This window comes from Sinohyriopsis cumingii, chromosome 2 (genome assembly GCF_028554795.1).
Source record: "Sinohyriopsis cumingii isolate HCF-2022 chromosome 2, ASM2855479v2, whole genome shotgun sequence".
Classification (NCBI taxonomy): Eukaryota; Metazoa; Mollusca; class Bivalvia; order Unionida; family Unionidae; genus Sinohyriopsis; species Sinohyriopsis cumingii.
The window spans coordinates 319,649-332,795 of record NC_142962.1 but is presented as its reverse complement, the minus strand read 5'-3'; positions in this window follow the sequence as shown (position 1 = coordinate 332,795).

Sequence of the window (13,147 nt, the reverse complement as noted above, 5' to 3'; positions counted from 1 at the left end):
AACGATTGTAATAATTTTGGAGATGTATTGCTGATTAAAGCTATGTATAAGATCTTTACCTCTATTTTAAAATAGCTTTTATACTAAAGGACACAGTGTAATTGCATTGCTGACGATGCACAAAGCTCGGGTTCGTTGGAGATATATCAATATGGATAACATATTCACTCTACAGCGTGTCATTCATATATACATATATATATATGGGGCATGATTTACTGCTTGTATGTAAATTTTTCTAAAGCGTTTAACAAGATCAAACACGTTAACTCGCGGAAGTTATTTTGAACGTTTCTGTACTACAACTGGAATGTTTGTAAACTTAAATGTGGCACAAATTTCACTTTACAAACACATGGGTCTTATGTTTAAAGTTAAATTATCCTGGACGAAGGCTAAAGCGACATTAAAAACACAGGATTTAAAATCTGTTATGGTTATATTTTATCACTAATGGAAATTTTGTTATTTACGTTGTGTAGATGCCTTGAATATATTTAACACTATACTTCTGAAAATCGGGGACACACGTATTCAGAAGGTAATGAAAGTGTTCAAAGCCGTTTCTGTAAATAATATATATGTATCTCCCCTAATATGAATCATCATCTTGCCTATAACAGGCTAACGTTGTGTGTCATAGATTACTCTGGGCGTGTTTAATAATGTTGTAAATTATTGTTACCTATGGATGGGAACAAAAGAATGTTACAGAATTCTTTAATCATGTGAGACATTTACATTTTTGTTTTTTTGTGGATATCGAAGGATGTTAGAAATGTTAGTGTATTTGTAAAAGTATTATCTGAAGGAAAGAACGTTTCCCCTAGTCAAAACTGGAATGACAAAGTTACACAATCGGCAAAATGTACGTATAATCAATATGTAGTATAAATACAGTATGTATGTATGTATGTATGTATGTATGTATGTATGTATGTATGTATGTATGTATGTATGTGTGTGTGTGTTTGTGTGTGTGTATGTATGTATGTATGTATGTATGTATGTGGTTTAGGCATTATCTCTGCGAGACCATTCCAAGGTTGAAGCTTTTTGGCCAAAGTGCGTATGTTTGTAACCAGATTCCTGGGAGTCATGTCTCCATCCGGGTAAAAACAACAACAAGCAAACAAATAAAGCACACACAAAAGCAACAAAAGAGCGCCTAAATCATCTTAGGGAACGGAAAAACATTTTTCTTTTCTTTTATTTATATATATAATGGAAATCAGCAGATCAAAATAAATCTCTGAAAATAATGAGAATAATCCATTTCTACAGGACGGAGATAATGTTAAAAGTGTGAACAGTGAAGTAAAACATACAGAAAACGAAGAGAGTTGCGAAGTTAAATTATATATTTTTGATAAGCGAACCAGTCCCAGGAAAAATTAGATCATATGTCTTATACCTCCAAAATGAATGATTCTCGACCATTCTCGCGTGGAGTAGAGCTAGATAAAGATCAAAACAAGAAGGTGGCTATGAAATACTTATACCAACTGAGATTATCAAATGTGTTCTGGACTGATGATGGGGTTATGATACAAAACAGTTTCCTTTGAACCAGGAAGATATCGTGGTAGGATGTAGACTTATAAAATAAATTGAGGCTGTGCTTTATCTTCCTCAATCTTCAAACAGCAAGCGTCCCGCCATATTTGTTAAGAATAAAGGCTATTTGCAAGATGTTTAGTATTTTCAGCTTTGCATGTAGCAATAATCTGTGTAGATTTCTGCAATTGCTGTAAACGAAGTGATGTAAACTATGTTTTGTCCACTGGCATAGCACGAAGCTCCCTCCCCCATACCCGTTAAACTTAATTCAATGACACTTCCCAATACAATTTCTGTTGTTTGATGGGAATTGACCCCATCCTCGACACGCCCCTCACCCTAACCCCAATTGCGGAGGTTGTATAGGCCGTTGTTACACCAATGGGTTCGTAAATTCCTGTTTTAACATAAATAGTGTAGTGGGACTGTATAGGGTCTACGGAAAACCCAGTCAAAAAGCTCGTGGGGCTGTAAGGATCTATGGGAAATTTAACATGTGGAATATCGGACCTGTATAGGGACAAGGGAAAGTGGAGTTGTTGTATAGGGACAATAGGAATGGAACAGGTGAGGTGACGTCACGGTACTGAAGATTGATAGCAATGTTGCAAGGGGCTGACCTCAACCGGGACCAAAGAGCGGGAAATAGACCTATATAACACATACAACATACAACATACATATATAGATGGATGAACACCAGTCTGTGACACAAACAACTATGCAACCGACTAAAACCATATTTAGACAAGAAAGCAAATCTTTTCGATGCGTATGAGTGGGCCTGAAAAGGACCTTTGGATTCTTCTTCTTTTTCTATTTCTCCACTTCTTCCACCTCTCACTTTCTCTATTATTCCCTTCTTCGTTTCCTTCTCTGGCATACAGCCAGAATGTCCCATATATCTAATTTTTTCCTGAACCTTGATCCAGTTTTCATCCAGTCCTTCAAATCCACTTTCTTTCTTTCTGTTTTCTTTGTCATTTCTCTCATTTGCCCAGTTATCTTTTATCTTCTTCACCTCCTCTTTCACTACCTTTCTCATCATTTCTTCAGCTTTCTTTAATTGGTCTAATCTCCACTTCACAAAAGACTACTCTGTCAAATTCTAAATTTGTTGTAAAAAGCAACTGACTTTAATATACCATCAAGTGCCTCCTTCAATGTTCCAATTCTAACATACTTAGGTTGAATAAAGCCTCTTAATTTCTCCATTTCCTCCTCAATCATACCTTCACCAGATCTCTCGTTACTTTCAGACTGGTCACAACGTCTAGGCTACCTAGGTACTTCCATTCATCTGCAAGCCTTTCCACCACATAGGCTCCATCCGCCATTCAGTATTAACAGTCTTTTATATTGTTAAATGATGATGATGATAATAAAATTTAGGTCGCCTGTGCAGCTGGTGCCTTCACGACCCGTTAAGTCCTGAAGGTCAGGATTCTTAATTGGTCGTAGTTATGGGTATGGTGCCACCACAGCTCCGGTTTTATTTGCAAATGTCGCACTCCTTAATTTTGGAATTTTGAATATGTCTAGCCGAGAAAAAGAGGAAAGGCACTCCGGTGCCGGTGACGCAGTAAGCCATTGGATTTCGGTACGCCCTGGAATGTGAAGATCCTATGATCAAATTTTAGTCCAGTTTTGGTAGTGGACAATTATTTTCCCAATAATGTATAAGCCACCTGTGCAATTTTCCAATTTCATTGAGTTGTATAATTTCCTTTACTATTTTAACGAAAGATTGGAATTGTGTGTACGTAGTGTACTTTTACATTTCTACATGATGCCAATCAGCTGGGTGTCAGGCACCAAATAATTTGTTTCCTGGTTTTTTTTTTTTAATTTTGATGGTGGTTATCAATAGATCAGATCAGGATTTTGTGGATAAAGCTTTTATCAAAAGAGGACTTCATAAGCCAAAGGAAGAAGCAGTTGTAAGAAGGCAATTTGAAAGTCGATCTTGGTCTTCTTTTTATTCTTCTCTGCTTTCTTTTTCTTCTCTGTCTTCTTTCTGATGTTCTGATGGTGTTTTAGTTCCGACTCGACTTTCATTGTTGTAGTCTGGCATGTTGTTTGCAACTGGTCCGTCTGGTTCATGGGCTTTAATTTCTTTTTACTTAATGGAATTTTGACATTACATTGTGCCTCTAAATTTAATTATTTGTAATATGTTGGTCTTGTGGGTAATGTTGGGATTTAGATGTTGTGTTTTAATAGTTTTGGGTCTGTATATCTCTTATGTATTTTATTTCCGCTTTGTGTGGTGGCCTGATGACTGGGCTTTTTTCACCTTATATTCTTAATTCTTGTGGGGACCTAAGGCTTAGTGGTGTTTGTTTACACATTGCCAATCTTTGTCGCCTTGTGCAATCGGGCCTGGTGGCGGGGTTAGCCACCTTATATATATTATTGTTTCTTGCATAGTAGAGTTGGAGAGTTATTTGTGTAGTTTTGTCAGACCTGTTTGTTTATTAATGTATTAGTAGCCTTAACATATGCAGACATGCAGTGGAAGAAGTGTATAATTAGTAAAATATACACACACTTACATACACCTATACATACACCCTTTTTTTAAAAAGGTTTTAAAGTGATATGGACTTGTCTCTTGGCTAGCGGTCTTACCCTACCGCTTTAGTCCTGTCTGGTGGTTGATGTTTTGTTTTGATTGTGGCTATATTTATTCTTGTGGTATTGTTTTCAGGCTCGATCTATGTTTGTTTTGATTTGGTTATTTCTAGTTTTTGTTTGAGTTATTTAGATTATTTCTAGTTTTTAAATGAGTTATTTGATATTTTTTCAGGTTAAGTCTTTTTTTTTGATAAGACGGATGTCTTTGCCGAGTATTCGGGTCGCAAAAACTTTTCAAGGACATCTAATCTTTTGTATTCCCTAAATTTAAGTTTGTTTGCCTGTTTCCTGGTTATGATAGAGCTGAATTTGTTTATTGTGTTTATTTATATATCTAGTGCTTGATGTTTTGTTCGCTGTGATGTTTTTACTTTCTTATGTTTGTTATATTTTGTTGTATTTTTTAATTTGCGTAAGGTACCATATTAAATTTTTGTATGCAGTTTCGATGTTTTTGTTATATGCCTTATTTAATAATTTTGGGTATGTTGCAGGGGACCCGAGTTTCTGCTGTTTCTTTTGTAAGTTAGTTCGTTGGTTAGGATATTTGGGGCAAGTGTTGAATGCATGGTCCAATGTTTCCATTTTTGGACAATGGGGACAGTTCGTGTTTTGGTTTGTTTCTTTGTTGAGATGTTTTCCAAAACTGCTTTTTAGTAAAGTTGTTCCTGTTTTTATTCTATTAATAACGCGTAGGTCGGTAGTTTTTATGTCTTTATTTGTTGTGATTGTTCTGTTGACCTCTTTTTGTAGCTGCAACTGGTGTCTGCCCTTGTTAGTATTTTCCCAGAGTTGTTGCAATTTCTTGTTTATTTTAATTCTGATTTGACTAAATACCTCTTGTACACTGTAATCAAGATGTGTTAGTGAGTTGTTCATGAGGTTTAGTTTTGTTTGTTTGTCAGCTTTGTCGTTTCCTGTTAGATTAATATGCGAGGGCACCCATAGGAATTCAACACTGTGTTGTTTTCTTTCAATCTCTCTGATGGATATCCTTGTTTCTTCTAGCATGTTACGTCTACCTTTTGTTGTGCCAGTCTCTAAGGCCTTGAGTACACTTAGAAAGTCTGTCATAATGTTTGGGTTTTTATCCATTTAAGTGCCTCAATTATTACCCAGAATTATGCTGTATAGATGGAACAATCATCCGAGAATCTATCTCCGAGATTACTCCGGTGTTCGAATATTATTATTGCGGCTGCTGTTCTTTCTAGTTCTTGGGATTTGGATCCATCTGTATAGATTTTAAGATGTTTAGAGTATATTTCATCGATGGTCTTGTGTACTTCTGATAGTGTTCATACGGGGTTTTGTAGTTTCGATCAGAATGTTTAGGTAATAAGGTTGATTTTAGGGGTATTATTTTTCCATAGTCTGGGATCGCATAATTTGTGTTGTTCTGCCTGGATGCCTGGGAGTTACATTTCTTTGCAGAGGGTATGTACATTTTTTGCCTGCAGGTGGGCCTGGAACTAGTTTTTTACTGAATGGGGTGTTACATCTTTTGATAGTAAGTCAAATTGGATTGGAACTTTTATGAATCGTGTTTCTGGTGGCGTATCTTAATATTTGTTCCTCTTTTATCAGATGTAATGGTAGATCCCCTGTTAATATTTGGAGTTCCTCGATTGAGGTATTGGGTAAAGCTCCAGTACAAAGTCTAAGCGCTTTGTATTGTATGTTGTTTAATTTTTTGAGCAGGGTGTTGTTGGCTGACGCATACACTTGTCAGCCATAATCAAGTTTAGCCCTGATTAATGATCTAAAGAGCATGAGCATTGCTGTTTGGTCAGCGCCCCACTTTGTCCCCTTAATATTTTTTGGGAGGTTGAGGTCCTGTAGGCATGTTTTGATTAGTGTTGTTATGTATTTTTCCCAGTTGAGGGTCTCATCAATTAGCATTACCAAGAAATAAGTTTCTTTGACAAATTGTATTGATGTATTTTGTAGATCGACTTTGGGATATGTTGTATGTTTAGATTTTATGGGTGAGAAAAGCATTCCAACGGTTTTGGTACCTGATATTTTAAATCCCCAGTTGTCAGCCCATTTGCCGATTTCATCTAGGCTCTGTTGCATTTGGATGATGTTGGTTTGGTTGTTTGGGTTGCCTGTCTTCCAGATCCCGCTGTCATCAGTAAATTGTGATAGTTCGATTAGTTGGTTGGTAATATTGTCTAAATCGTTAAATACGTTCATCTTCCTCTGTCTACTTGAAGCAAGGACGTGAAGGAAAACATCCCTAGCAATAACGTCACATATTATCTACTATGCACATGTTTACATTTTGTGGATTATCTCTCACAGAAACAAAAAAAATCGTCTGTTTTTTTGTTTCTTTCTCTACATTAGAAACATATCTGAACTATTTTTTGCAGGTTTACACCATTACTCTTAAACTACGTAAGAACTTACTTTTGTTATCTTTGCTGTTTCCACACTCAGTATCTCACCAAACAGATGAGATGATATATTTATAGAAGAGACTTTGTCAACGTATAAAATAAATTTTAATAACGCGCTTACAAAATCATAAATATTTTGGTCTATCCACACACACACACACACACACACACACACACACACACAAACACACACACACACACATATATATATCGAGGGAACGTGATCATGGTAATAACAAATGCTGCAATGCCTCATTTACTTTGAGAAATCCACCGGTTCTATCATAAAAAGTGCCACAAACCATTCAAGCAGCACCATGGCCATGCTATTGACAGTAATATGTTATGAGGTTTAGCAGCAGAGAGGGCGAACGGACCCAAGAATTCCGACACAAAAAAAATAAACAAAAATAAAATCATCTCGTAGAAAGGTCCAGATTTTTACAAATAAAACGTTTTCTGGGAGGTTTTTATTTTTGTTAAAACCAACCCCATCAATAAAACCTTAATTCGAAAAGGTAGCTGAAAAATAAAGTACTCTACGTGTTTATTTATTTTTTTGTTTAATTTCCACGGACGACCAACATTGGTAGGCGCCCTCTCTGCTGCTATTAATTTTAAAAATCAGAAACGTTAAAAGATTTTATCAAGATCCACACGATATCTTGTTCTTGGATCATGTAAATTTATTGTTATAAATCCATGCGGAGTAGCTTGCGCTCGTGAGAAGAAATTTCTGAATTTATTATAATCCATGTCACCACCAAACCAAGTTTGATGAATATTTCTAAGTGTGTGTGTGTCTACACCATTAAACACAACTAAAATATTGCAGTTCTCTCTGATTACTTTCGGAATTTGTGTATACTGTTGAGTAACATAGATCACATCTGTATTTTTATGTCTGCCGCGAGAAAATATTCTGGCTGGATTTGATTGTTTATCTAGCATCACATCGTCGTATACAACTAAATTATTAACAAATCAGTCTAAAACATCTACGGATGGTGCTTCATCAATATCGGTTATAAACTCTATAACATCATTACCTTCGTCCAGTAATCTTGCGTTTTCATTGAAATCTTTAAGTACATCATAACATCGTTGATCATCAGCGGATGGTGCTACTAAATACAACTTATCCCATTTCAACCATCTCATTATAAGATTAAGTAACAATTGTGTCTTACCCGATCCAGATTGTCCTATTATAATCATTCTGATGGAATTGGGTAGCGCAGGATGATGCTTAACAGGTTCTCGTTTTCTTGTCGCTGAGAAATCAATTATATCCATATATTTTATAACATGAATTTATATTGTTTACGCTGTAAAGTTAAAACTCCAACTACTAATTTAGCTACGGTTACGACAAAAAATAAAAAAATAGCGTATGGTGGAAAATGTTCTGTGTGCGGTAGAAAAAATTTTCATTTTTACCTAATAAGCGCGGTGGTGATATTGCTAATTTGATGTCAAAGTTTCCAGGTGCCCCATGGGCTAAATACAGCGGAGGAAAACATCTACCAGGATATAATTATTGCGGTCCTGGTACCAGACTTGATATCAGACTTGATAATCAAGATCAACCAAAACCAGGCGAGGAACCAGTAAACGCTATTGATAAAGCTTGTCATGTTCATGATGTTGCGTGTAAGAGTAAAAATCTACAAGACAGGCATATTGCAGATGTGAAATTAATTCACGCGTTAAATTCCATAAAAAATAAAAATATTAGAGAATCATTAGCTAATTCGTTGGTAAGATCTGCGATGAAAGGTAAACTCGTATTAGGGGCTGGTAATATATAATGGAATTAATTGATTATTCACCAAGAGGATACTGGAGAGGCAAAGCGGCAATTAGTAAACTTGCTGATGCAGCAGCGGTTAAACATTATACTGCTAAAGCGTGGTTATCCAAACAGGCAATATGGCAAATTCAGTACGCGTATTTCGATGTTAATGTTCCTAATGAAGTTCATCAAGCTGATATTCTGTTTTACCGCATGATACTGTACGCAGAAAAACATACAAATACGCGCTAACCGTTGTTGATGCTGCAAGTAGGTATAAAGAGGCAGAGCCGCTATCAACGAAAACATCATCTGAAGTAGCCGATGCGTTTGAACGAATTTATCAACGAGGTGGTCTGCGATGGCCACAATTATTACAGGTTGATCCTGGTAAGGAATTTCTTGGTCCAGTATCATCGTTGATGAAACAACATAATACCAAAATACGACGAGGGCATACTGCAATTCATCGTGATCAGACAATTGTTGAGCGATTTAATCGAACACTTGCTGAGCGGTTATTTGGATATCAATACCCAAAGGAATTTATTCAAGATAAAAGATCTCGCGAATGGGTTGCAAGATTACCAAGCGTGATAGCTGCATTAAATAATGAGATTACACGAACAACCAACATAAAACCCATTAATGCAATTACAAAAAAAATATACCAACACAACGAAAAGATATTGAAAAACAAAAAATATTGGGTGATGTTACAGTTAGATATTTATATGAACCGGGTGAACTTGAAGGTGGTAGCGCGAGAGCGACTGATCCTATTTGGAGTGTTACCACACACAAAATATCCACCGTGACAAGATCCTCAGGTAGACATGCAATCTATAGATTAGATTCGGCTGCACCTCAACGTGGATTTGTACGCGAACAACTACAAATAATCCCCGAGGATACACAACTACCACCGCGATCACTTAACTAGCGCCAAGGGTGCCAACGCCTCTACGTCGATTACATTCGAGACAGGTCAACATGGTATATTCTCGTGTATGACCGCGACTCTTATCTTTTCTGTCTACGGTAAATCGTCTTGAATCATTACTCGAATACCTCCACAGCATTATACAATTGCAACTTGCACAATGATTATTCTGCTGCTGTTTTAACTCAATAATAAATTTAGCATCAAGATCAAAGTCGCGTTTATTTTTTTATCAGATTGTTTGTATCCGATTAATTTTTTTCTTATTATATCATCATCGATGATGTTAAATTTATCAACGATTTCAGGAATTATAATTCTCCGTAATTGAGATATTTTTCTGACCCTCGATACCGCTAAATAGACTTAATTTGACCACTCGATGCGATCGTCTACAATCCAGATTCGTGTGTCAGAAATAGTTAATCCCTGAGACGAGTGGATCGTCATAGCGTATCCCAACACCCATGGAGATTTGTCAGCGTGTAATGCGTCTTCGACCACACTGATATCAACGGCGACAATCTCATTTAATACGAGATTCTGTTTTTCAGTCTGTCCTGGAATATCAACATTAATATTCTGTTTTCGTGTATCTGATGGTCTATAACACAACGGTACGGGTAATTCTGAATATTTTTTTTTTATGTAGTTGAAATAACTGCTGTTGTAAAGCGTCTCTGATTATTTTTCTGCTTGCTACTATCAAATCGGTGGGTCTCCATAAATTCAAAAAATCGTTCATTGAGGTCTCTGAGATTGCTCCGCGTATTATTTCACACTGAATTTTGTTTGATTGTAATCTGATTAATTTTTTAAACTCCTTTAAATTTGCATCGAGAGCTCTATGATCATCATCTATTTCTTCGTAATAATCAACGAAATTTTTTAACCAATCATGTGGAGATGGTCCAACAAAGGGCGGCGGCTGACCATGATCGCCACACATTATTATAGCGGTATTTTTCGTCAACAACTAATCAAGAAACGTTTTTAATGTATCTAATGACACCGTACATATCTCGTCCCAAATAATTATTTTAGGTATATATTTTTCTCCCATTCGTTCAGGAGTCCATGTATCACCGCGCCACCGAAAGAAACTATGATACGTGCACGATTGTACTTGCCGTTGTTTCATCTCGCGTGCAAGTCTATGTGTGGGTGTCAGCACGATCATATCTGAATTTCTAAAAATATTAATTGCTCGAGTCGTTTTGCCGCATCCACCAGATTCATTGAGATATACTGTCTTATATCTGGTTATTGGATCACTCACCGGCGGCGCTTTCGACATTTTTGATATTTTATTACCCTCACGATAAAAATCTCTCATTGGAACATCTGCTTCTGTATAATTGTGTAATATTTCCTTTTTTATTCTCCACGAACCCCATCGTTCATCATTACTTGTGAATTTCATAACAGATTCTAAATATTTACTCGAAATATAAAACGAATCTGTTGCGACTCTGACTGCGGTCTCAGGAAATCTATTAATCATCGATAATAAATTTATAGAAACATAAGCCAACATGGAAGATCTTAGATGAGTATACTGTGGGGAGATATCATTTATGTAACTAACGATCGTACCCAATTTTGTTCCGTCGGATAAATAAACACTTTCTCGATTTACAAATATATTTCTCGCTGTTGTATCAGCGATTATAAAATCGTACTCGGCATCATCTAGAATTAATCGTGCGTGATGTCTTTTATGATCATATGCACCACCTTGAGTAAATTTACCTATAATTTTTCTACCGAGATCTTTTGCGGTTTTAAGTTTTATCTCGAGAATTTTAGGAGCTTCTTTGATAATATCATCTTCGGAAACATCAGGACATTTTTCCTTAAATTCCTTAATAACTTCATCGAGATTGATAGAATCTGGCATGGGCAACCAAACTTCGGTCTGCGCGTGATATGATATAATTGCCTCACTAACCACCAACGATGTCAGTATCGCACAATCTAGCATATATCGTAATAAAACTATAGGCATCCAAAGTTTTTCACAGAAATGTCTGCCAAACCAAACATAACAAATCTTGTGAAGATTTTCGTTAAACTTGAATGATTCAACACAAGCGAATCCAGTCAGATCAAAATCAGGTAATGGTCCATTAATTGCCACTTACGTCATCTCGTTTGTAGGGTGACCAAATCTTTTAAAGTACACAGAACAATCTCCGTATCCTAGAAAACTTCCCGGATAACATGCAACCATATCAACCGAAATAACATCATTGTAATTATATTTGGTATTCCACAATCTGCCGTGTCCGTACTCGACGCAACTTGCGCGTACGTCCTCGAGTAAATCAAATCGTGTTGGTTTCCATGAATTTCATTCTCTAGCGAAATGAGCCGCAACAGATGGAACGGTAAAGCAATTAGTTAGTAATTTGTCAGTATTTTCCGCGTGTTTGCACTCTAAAAACTTCTCCGCGAGATTATTCATCTTGTCATGGAGAGATTCTGTTCGATATATTTCACCATTTGTTCTGACAAACTGATCAAATCCACCTTCCTCATTACTTTTAAATAACCATACCGATACAGGATCATTTTTACTTATTTCGTTGATAAAATCAAGCATACTCGTATCTGGGGGGTAAAATCTAATAGTTCGATCACGTGGAAATATTGTTACTGCGCTGGTCCATGCGTGCGCGTTATGATCAATAATATTTATTGAAGCTCCTTTCGATTTATATTTTGATTCGTACAGTATTTCTCCCGTTATTGTCGCTACGGTTATTGGAAATTTTAATATTGTTCCTAATTCAGCAACACCTTTTATTCTAGCACCGGTATCCTTAACTGAATCAGCCCATGAGTTTATTTTTTCACGCCTTAAATCAGTTAACCCATTTCCACGCATCGCGTTTGTAAAGTGTTCTATTGCTCGTTCGGCTACGCAATTTAACCTTGAAAATTTCATGGATGCCAGTTTATCAACGTTGGTTTTTTTTATTTATCTCATAGATTCCATAAATAACCGCTGCTACAGGGTACGCTCGCTCATAATAAGGTTTGTCAATACCCGTCAATAGACCCGGTCTGGAATTTTCACTTAATATGGCAATTTTATTATTACCAAGGACAGGATCATATTTGTCACGGATAATCCAACTACCTGTTTCTGTTAATACAATAAATTTTACTCTGAAGAAATATTTTTGATTGCCCTCGTACTCAGTGATGTAGTTAATGATAGTTGCCGCTCGCTTGTCATTCATTGTGGCGTCCTTGACAGTATTGCGTATAATCTTGAACGTTGACCATGTATGAGATGCACCATCCGTGTAAAATTCTTTCTTGGCGTCGTGAATTTTCGAGATCAAACGTTTAATTTTTGGATCAACCATATCTCGTACTGGTAAATCAGAAGATAATCTGTCGAGGTTGAATTTATATTTAGAAGGCCTAGTTTGGGATAATTCGTTCATATAATTAAAACAAATATTTAAATAAAAAATATTATATATACAATGTCTCAATGCAGATGGTTGATGATCGGTTCAGTAAATCGATGCAATAAATCCTGCAGAAAGGAATTTTGTTGGATGCACTTACAAAATATACGGCGAGGAAGGCTAGGACCAATACCATGTCTGCGATGTGGTGTTGGGGTGCGAGGAAAAACAGAATTATGTGGAAAGTGTGGTGAAAATCGGTTCAGAGAACTTAAAAGATGTTATGACAAAAAAAATAATAATAGTGAAAACGCTATAAAATCCGTGGAGGATTATAAATCAAGATTTCAGACAAACAATGATTTAAACAAATAATATTATT